The following is a 10,243-nucleotide window of genomic DNA, read 5'->3' as shown; positions in this document are numbered from 1 at the left end:
AAATTATCTTCCATACTTAATGTAAATCAACTAAGGCCTTCCTTCTTATCAGACATTCCTATCAGTTGTCCTCTTTTTTCATTTTCATTTTGATTCTTCCTTTATCCTTTCTCTCCTTTATTCCTTCATTACTGTAATTAAGTGGCTTCACAAAAGTATTTTAAGAGTTAATATTAGGTAAAACAGTGTTCGCTGAAAATTTAAGAGAGGTATGGTAGATGGTCCATGAGGTGGGATTTTTTTAATTAACTGACTTCATATGACCTATTCAAATATGTTACATACATGTTTGATTGAAAAGATAGTCATAACTCATTGAACTTCTTTTCTTGAACTTTACAAATAATGAATTTTGTCTTGTGTGTTTTAAACATTGAAGGTTTGGGGGTAGAGCCAAGATGACAGCTTGAAGGCAGCATTTCTAAAGAACTCCAAGCCCCCCAAACCCACAAAAACCAAAGGATGTCTCTAGTCAAAACTGAGAGGGGCAGAACCCACAGAAAGACTGAGTAATACATTTTCCCAGTCCAAGATAACTTAGAAGTTCCGAGGGAAAGGTGTGTTTCACCAGGACCCAGGAGCTGGGGTTGGAAAATAAAAGCCACAGTGCAGCCCAGCACAGCCCAGCACAGCACAGCACAGCACAGCTCAGCTCAGTGCAGCCCAGAGATCACCAGCAACAGCTTGAAGGGGTGGTGAGAACTCTACTGCATCTGGGTGAGTGTGGAGTGAGGAGTATGGCCACAGAATCTGCAGCCAGAATTGGGAGAAAGCAGCCTGCACCCCCAGAGACAGTAAGGGAAGTCTGCAGAAATTTCTCTGCTCTCCCTGGGGTAGGACCCTGCTGTTTGCCTACACTTGCATATTGCAGTTTGGGCTTCCATACTAAGATAGCTGGATCCCTCCTTATAGCCCTAGGACAGAGGGCAGTGCTGTGATCATCTACATATCAAAGCACAGGCATGAGAGCATAAGACCTTGGAGGAATAAAGGTCCCAGTGGGGTGTTCCGCCCCAAAAACAAACTCAAAGTCTTAGAAGGGCTGTAAATTAGTCTTGGGCTAAGGAAATGAGTGAATAACAGAAAAAGAAGAATCTGACCACAGAGAATTACTTTAGTCCCATGGATGATCAAAACACATACTCAACTGATGACAAAAATCAAAGCTTTCATATCCATAACCTCTAAGAGAAATAGAAAATGGGCTTAGACTATGGATGAGCTCAAAAAAGACTTTGAAAAGCAATTAAGGGAGGTGGAGGAAAAATAGGGAGAAATGAGAGCCATGCAGAAAAATCATGAAAACCGAATCAAAAGCTTGGTGAAAGAAATACCAAAAAATACTAAAGATAATAATATGTTAAAAAAACAGTTTAGACTTAATGGAAAAAGCAAAAGAAAATGCCAAAAATGCCTTGAAAAACAGAACTAGCCAACTGGAAAAGGAGATAAAAGAGATAAAAGGAGATAAAAACGCTCTCTGAAAAAAATAGCTCCTTCAAATGCAAAATGGAACTAAAGGAAACTGATGACTTTGCAAGAAATCAGGAGGAAATAAAACTTTTCAAAAAAAATCCAAACATTAGAAGAAAATGTGAAATATATCCTTGGAAAAACAACCGACCTCAAAAACAGATCCAGTAGAAATAATTTAAAAATTATTGAGCTATCTGAAAGCCACAACCAGGAGAAGAACCTAGATTTCATTTTTCAAGGAATAATACAGTAAAATTGCCCTAAGATCCTAGAAGTTGAGGGTAAAATAGAAATCAAGAGAATACACTGGTCACCCCCTGAAAGAAATCCCAAAAGAACAATTTCCAGGAATATTATAGCCAAATTTCAAAACTACCAAATGAAAGAGAAAATTCCAAAAGTTGCCAGAAACAAGCAATTCAACTACCAAGGCTCCATAGTCAGGACTGCACAGGATCTGTCAGCATTTACATTAAGGGCTTGTAGGGATTGAAATATGATATTCTGGAAGGCAAAAGATCTTGGTTTACAATTGAAAATCAACTACCTAGCAAAATTGAACATTCTCTTTCAGGGGAAAAGATGGACTTTTAATGAAGCAGAAGACTTTCAAACTTTCATATTGAGACAACCAGAGCTGAACAAAAAGTTTGATCTCCAAGTACAGGACTCTGGTGAGCCATAGAGGGAGTGGAAGAGAGGGACTAACTATGAGGAACTTGATGATATTGAACTGTTTGCATTCCTGAATGGGAAGAAGATATTGATAACTCATATGAACTTTCTCATTTCTAAGAGCTGTTAGAAGGAGCATATATAGACAGGACATAGGAAGGATTGGAATACAATGGTATGATGTGGTAAAGGGATGGAGTCAATGGGTGATAGAGGAAAGTACTAGGGGGAAGGAAAAGGAGATGAAGAAGAAGCTGAGAGATTTCACATAATAGTCAAGAAAAAGATTTTGCAATGGAGGGGAGGGGGGAAGGCAAGGGGGAATGAGTAAGCCTTCATTCTCATCAGAAATGGCTCAGGGAAGAAATGACATACACACTTAATAGGGTGAGGAAATCTGTCTTGCCCTGGAGAAGGATGAGAGGAAAGGGATGGGATGAGGGGGAATGGGGGGATTGAAGGGGGGGAATAGGTGATAGAAAAGAGGGAAGATCAAGGGAGAGGGTACTGAGATTCAACACACTTTGGACAGGGCCAAGATGAAAGGAGAGAGAGAATAGAATAAATGAGAGTGGGGAGAAATAGAATGGAGTAGTAATAGCTAGTAATAGCAACTATGGGAAAAATACTGAAGCAATTTCTCTGGTGGATTTATTGATAAAGAAAGAAACTTCACCCCAGAGACAGAGACATTGAAATCTGAACTCAGACTAAAGTACATTTTTTTCTCTCTCTATTCTTAAGTTTTCTTATCTTCTTGAGGGAGTGGCTTTATGTTTATTCTTATGTTTACTTTTATAACATTCAATTTATATCAATGTATGGCATGGAAACAATGTAGAGACTGTAAAACAGTCTCCCGGGGGGGGGGGGGGAGGGAGGACGGAGGATGGGGAATTGTAGAATTCAGAGCCTTGCAAAAATGATGAGTACATATTACTATTGAATATAATTAGAAAACAAATAAAATGTTAAAAAGAAATTGAAAGGTTTGCTAACCCTGCATTAAACATTGCATTAAATAAGTCTATTAGGGCCATTTTTTTTTCCAAAAGTATGTTCTCACTTTGTGTCTCAGGGTTCTCACACATTGTATCTCAATTTGGTAATTCTCAAAATATTTCAAACTTTTTCATTATTATATGTTATGGTTATTTGCAATCAGTTACCTTGGATGTTACTATTGTAATTGCTTTGAGGTGCCACAAACCACACAAAAATCACAAATTTCTTTGATAAATGTTAGGCTGCTTATGGCTCCACTACTCAGTAGTTGCACTCACCCTCTCCTTCAGTTTCTCTCTTCTCTGAGACATAATCATATTGGAAGTATTCTACAAACAATCTGAGATGACTAATTTTGAAAGAAGTTCTCTTGTGAATCAAATATTATCAAAAACAGTATCATATGCTATAGAGAAATCTTTAATGAAAGAAAAAGATACCTGATGTGGCAAACTTCATTGCTATCATAAGAAATAGCCATTGTTATCTTATTTTAAATAATTGTCATAGTCATCTCAGCCTTCAACAACTACCATTGATGAATCAGCAGTCACCAACATTGAGATAAGATGTTACAACAGCAAAAAAAGATTTTTGACTCACTGATGGCTTAAGTGATTTTTAGCATTTTTTTAGCAATAACATTCTTTTAAATAAAGGTATATAACATTTTAGACAAAATATTATCACATAATAGATAACAGTGTAATATAGACAATTTTTATATTCACTGGAAACAAAAAAAATTGTGTGACTCTCTTCTTTGCATTATTTCAGGAGTGTGGAACAGATCTTGAAATATCTCTAAGTTATGTCTGTAGGTCATTTTATTGATATAGGAAATTCCGTCTATGTATTCCCTCAAACAAAAATTTTAAAATTTTTAGTCTAGGTACTAGGGACAATTAATGATTTAATCACTTCCCTATAGTCTCAGAGACAGGACTTGAAAACAAGTTTTAGGCAAATTGTCTATTATATACAGCAGATGAATAAATATGTATACATACATATGTGTATACATATTTCTACATATATGACACACATACAGAAAGACATAAACATATATATGTATGTGTGTGTATATATATATATACATACATATATATGTATGTGTATATATATATATATATATATATATATATATATATATATACATATATATATATATGTATGTATGTATGGAAAGTGACCCCAGACACAACTAAGCATGTGACCCTGAAAAAAATCATAAATCTGTTTGCCTCAGTTTCTTCATTTGGATAATGGGTCTAATAATAGCATTTACCTCCCAGGATTGTTTTGACGATCAAAAGAGATAACAACTATTATCTATTAGCTTAGCTTGGCATGGTCCCTGGCACATACTAAACACTAAATAATTTTTGTTACTTTTTATTATTATTATTTAAAACATGGATTTAAGGGTATATACTGTATGTATTTATATGAATGGCTATATATGTATATTAAAGATATTATGATTATGTGTTTTCCTCCAACTAGTAACCACAGCAGAGGTAGAAGAGCAGTTGTTTCAAATATCATATTGCTCTTTTTGAATACATAAATTAGATTAATTACATTCTCTCCTGTTTCCAAATTGGAAGAACAATGAGTTCCTTAATAGCATGATTATCTAATATGACACTTTAATCTCTGCAGAACATTGACCCAACCTAGCTCCTGGCTCAGTCACAAAGAATGAAGAAGAGAAGATTTGGAATGTACTATAAGCCCTTTCCCCTGACAGACATGTCTGAGTTCTCTCAGTTGCACTCTTAAGCTGATAACCAAGCTCACTCTACTGATCTTGGCAGGAGGCAGAAAACAGTTTTTTTTTTTTCCTATGAATCTGACAAATTTGTTCAAAAGCAGAGGAATTGTATCTTCTCTTCCAAATCATTCTTCCAAAACATTTACTACATCAAATCTAATTTCTTTTAAATTTTTTCTTTCTTCAATTATTTTTTTTCTTTTCTCTAAATAAATTTTATTAATTTAATTAAATATTTACTAAATACTTTTTAAAAATTTATTCTTTTTAAAAAATATTCATTCCAAATTCTATGCCTCTCTAATATTCATTCCCTACCCTTTGAGAAGACAAGCAATTATATGAAGGAATGCAAAATGTATTTCCATGTCAGCCCCATGCAAAAGATAACACACAAATGAGGAATGTAAAGAAACTTTTAAAGTGTATGTTTGAAATCTACAAGTTCATCAATTCTCCAACTGAAGATGGATATCAATTTTCATTATGAGTTTTTTGGAATTTTCTGGGATCATTGTTTGGATAAGAGCAGCCAAGTTTTTCAAGTTTGTCATCTTTACAATATTGATGCTATTATGTGCTGCTATCTCTGGGTTTTGCTTAATTCTTTTTCATCAGTTTATATAAGACTTCAAAGGTTTTTATGTAACCTTCTTGCTCAACATTGCTTATATCAAAATTTTATTCCATTACAGTCATATACTGTAACTTGCTCATCCACTCCCTAATTGATAGACATTCACTCAATTTGTAATTCTTTGCCAACACAAAGAAAGCTACTATAAATACTTTGTAGATATAGGTCCTTTAAAACTTTTCTTTGATATCTATGGAATGCAGACTAGTAGTGGTATTGCTAGGTCAAAGTGTATGCACATTTTTAAAAAATTTTATTTATTTAAAGCAATAGTGTTAAGTGACTTATCCAAGCTCACATAACTAAGCAATTTTTAAGTGTCTGAAGTCAAATTTGAACTTGGGTTCTCCTGACTCCAGGGCCAGCACTCTATCCATCATGCCACCTAGCTTCCCCTGAGTATGCACATGTTGATAGCTTTTGGTTCATAGTTCTTGGTTGGACTGGTTTACAACTTTACCTGTAATCCATTAATGTCCACATTTTTCTACATCACCTCTATTATTTGTCATTTTTCTTGACTGTTGTGTTAGTCAATCTGATAGGTATGAGATGGTTTCTCAGAGAGGTTTTAATTTGCATTTTTCTAATCAATAGTGAGTTAGAACATTTTCTTATAGTATAGGTGATTTCTTCTGAAAAGTGCTTGCTAAGATCCTTTCAATATTTATCAGAGAATGACATCTTTTTTATTGTTTGTTTTACAAATCTGGCTATACAATTTTTTCTTAGTTTCCCATTTTGCTTCCAATTTTGCCTGCATTAATTTTGTGTATTTTTAAGATGTAATATAATAAAATTATTCATTTTGTTTCTTATAATATTCTTTTTTTCATATATCCTTCTATTATTCAGAAATCTTAATAGAAAAATTTTTCATGCTCTTCTAATTTACTTGTGATGTCACTCTTTATATTTAAATCATTAATCCATTTTGAACTCATCTTGTCATAGAAGACCAAAATGACATCACTATGTTTAAGACAAATTTCAATATGTCTGACTATGGACTGATCATAATAATATGAGCTCAGAATGCTCTACCACTCTTTGGGCACAAATAGTATATGTGAATACCTGGGATACTTACTCTAAAATTGCATATATTATGTTTCCTTTGAGCTGCTTCAATTCTGCCTTTCTCATAGATGAGGGCACAATAGTGTGGTCCTGTGCCAGTGTCTCCCATGCTGTACAATCAATTTTTAAGTTCTTTAATGTTCTTCAGGGTGTCTTGATATTGCTTCTTCTGACTCCCTTGTGAGCATTTGCCCAGTGTGACTTCTCCACAAAAGTAGTCTTTTTGGCAAGTATACTTTTGACATTCAAATGTGTCCAGTTCATCTTAGTTGCACTCTCTGTAGTAATATTGGAATGATAGGGAGTTTTAGCTCAAGAAATTACTTCAGAGTCTGTTATCTTCTCCTGTCAAGTGATCTTCAGAATCTTCCTAAGACAATTTAAATGGAAGTGATTCAGCTTTCTGACATGACACTGGTAGATTGTCCAGGTTTCTTGGCATACTTGGTATATGGTATGGGTTGCTGATCTATTCCTACTGTCTGTCAAACTGCTTTACATTTTACCTAGCAATAGTTGTCAATTGTGAGGTATTACTTTAAATTTTTGAAGTAATATTAGATCAATATGAACATTTACTTCAATTTACATCATTCCTAATTTAATCAGTGATGTACTTTATTTCTTAGTATCAGTTGTTTTCATCATAATTCCTCACAATATAGTTAAAAAATCTGATGCTGTTTAGCTGTCCTCACTTTTTTAAAAAAATTCCCTCCATATTCTTAAACTGTTTTTTTCAAGTGAAATTTCTTCTTCTTCTTCTTCTTCTTCTTATTTTTTTTAGAGTTAATTCTAAATTTTGGTTTAATATTTTTTTTCTGAATTAGTTTATTCTTGGCAAATCTTAATTTCAGGTTTTGATATTATTACCTAATATCCAATTGCTTTTTCACAGAAATAAAATCTGTTTTAATCATCACTCTAGACATGAAGAATAAGTAGGAACCAGGGTTACTTTTTGGTTTGGCCTTTTTCAGTTAATAATTAGTTTTAGGATGGCATGTCTCCAAACTGATGCACAGAATGCAGAACAAATTGAACAAGTAAGGTAGACAACCTGGAGGTTTTCTAATCCGCACTCCATTTTCTTATCCTCAGTCATCATTACAATTTCATTAAAGTATTAAGAATTTTCAGATCACACACACACACACACACATATTCAAAGTTTGAAAAACAAAAATGACTTTTTTTCTGTATTTGCTTCAAGAGTCCTATTGGAAGAATTCCTGATAATCTGTTTTATTAAACTCTATCCCCAAATTCAGTAGCTAATCATGTTAAAGTGTTTAAAAAAATAAGAGGTAACTAATGTAAACCATGGAAAATGTTGCTATCCCAATTAGAATACCTGTTTTTGCACAGGTCCACTGGATCATCATCCTTTGCCACTTGCAAGAGAGGCATTGGTTTCCAAAGGTTAGGAAGCTTATGGTGGATAAGTAGTAAACTAACTGACACATCAATCAATGAAACCTTTCAATCCCAGCTGGTTCCCGAGGTTAGCAAGTAGATTGAGACAGCTCCTTGTGCAACTGTCTCAAACACTTTTGACAATTGGCCTCTGGGGGGCACTTTCTAACTCACCAAGTTTTGTTTTTTTTTCACACATTACCAATGTCTGTTGAATGATATGTCAGGGCAGACCATGATTGGCAGGCATAGATAGGTTAGGATTTTAATCATTGGAGGAAATGTTCACATCGATCAGATCAGATGTAGTTGATCTCCCAAGTGCCAGCAGGAAGTACTGTTATCATTTGTGTTTCTTATAGCTGGAACTCAACAAGTTTGTTTTCTCTTCCTCCTTAGTCAGGTTAAAGCTCTTATGAGTCACTGGTAAATCTGGACATTTTATATATGAATGAATTTTGTATGACTAAACAGTCATTCAAAATAGTCTAAAATAAGACTGAGTTTTTTTAAAAAGGTAAAAGCATTTTACAGAAATTGTTTTAAAAAATTCCAAAGAACAAAAGAATATAATATTATGGGACAGTGTACTTAATGCAAAAAATGCCACAATAAACCACATCTTTCTCTTATATGATTTGCTATATTCATTATCTATTTTATAAATCTGCAAAGTTATTTGAGCCTTGTGGAATCAATATGGTAAATTAATATAAAGTACTGCAGGCAAATGTTTGTTATGTCAGAAGAGGGATGATTTGTTTCTGCAGGATTCTAAATATAAGTAAGTTAACTAAGGAATCATGTTTCAGGTTCTACTCAATTCCCATTAGGAAACATACTCATAACTTATAAGACCATAACATTTGTAATCTAATAATTACAGTGGTATCAAAGTTAATGAAAAGAAAAAAAAAAACAAATTATACCAAATAATGCAACCAGTAAAGAAATATTACAGCTTTTATGAAGTTATAAAATATCAGGACTCCTATACATAAATTGATGTATATATAAATTTAAAATTATCTGCGTACTAATTTTACATCTTAGCTTGACTTCTTTTTTAAAGTTTTTTTGCAAGGAAAACGGGGTTAAGTGGCTTGCCCCAGGCCACACATTTAGGTAATTATTAAGTGTCTGAGACCGGATTAGAACCCAGATACTCCTGACTCCAGGGCTGGTGCTTTATCCACTACACCACCTAGCTACCCCTTAACTTGACTTTCTAATAAATCTTCAGCTTCGTTGATTTTGGCCGCTACATAAGGAGATCCTCCCTTGTCTGTGGGGCATCCCTAATTTTCCTTTTACTGTCTGTAGGACTTACTCCTAATATTAGTGCTGCTTCTCGCTTTGTCATTTTGGGTTCAAATCCGCCTCTGTAATAGCCACCACTGAAGGCATATTTTGGTAGACTTCGAATCGCTTGCTTTACTTGAGCCTCTACATGCTTCATGGTTTGCAAAACATAGCGGCCTGCAAATCCTGCAGCGGCAACTGTCAGTCCAACTGCTACCATTGTGCTGGCCATGGCTGGCCCGGTGCCACCCGGAGGCCGCCCGGAGGCTCCGCTCTGGCTCCGCTCCACCCCAGGCGCAGGCAGCGCTGCCGCCTCTGCTCCCGCAGCGCCAAGAGCGCCCACTCCGGGGGTCTGTTTTCATTTTTCTAGTTTTATATAATTATTATTTGACAATTTAGTAGGACACTAAATAAGTGAATTAACTTACATAAAATATTCATTTTATATTATTATCAACCTACCCAAGAGCAATGAACATTTCTATAATTGTTTAGATCTTTCTTTATTTGAAAAATATTTTATAATTGTGTTCATGTAGTCCTTGTGTTTGTCTTGTAGGTAGATTCCCAAGTATTGTACATTGTACAGAGATTTTCAAGGAGATATTACTTTCTACACCTTTTTGATGGGTTTTGTTGGTAGTATTTAGAAATGATGATTTGTGCGTGTTTATATCCTAAAACATTGTTAAAGTTGTTTCAACTAAATTTTTTCATGGTTTCTCTAGGGTTCTTTAAAAACATAATCATATAATCTACAAAGAGTGATGCTTTTGTTTTCTCATATTTTTATCTCTCCAATTAATTTTCATGTTTTATTACAATAAATTTCATTTCTAACAAAATATTGAATAAGAGTATTGATCATGGATATC

General features: G+C 34.3%; 1 pseudogene; it reads right to left on the bottom strand.

Annotated features, from left to right (window-relative positions):
• Nucleotides 1-9,274: 9,274 nt before the first annotated feature.
• LOC141506709 (mitochondrial import inner membrane translocase subunit TIM14 pseudogene) lies at nucleotides 9,275-9,600 on the bottom strand (annotated as a pseudogene).
• Between the last annotated feature and the right edge of the window lie 643 nt (nucleotides 9,601-10,243).

This window comes from Macrotis lagotis, chromosome 1 (genome assembly GCF_037893015.1).
Source record: "Macrotis lagotis isolate mMagLag1 chromosome 1, bilby.v1.9.chrom.fasta, whole genome shotgun sequence".
NCBI lineage: Eukaryota > Metazoa > Chordata > Mammalia > Peramelemorphia > Peramelidae > Macrotis > Macrotis lagotis.
The sequence above is the reverse complement of the archived record's forward strand: the minus strand, read 5'-3'. Positions and strand labels throughout refer to the sequence as shown.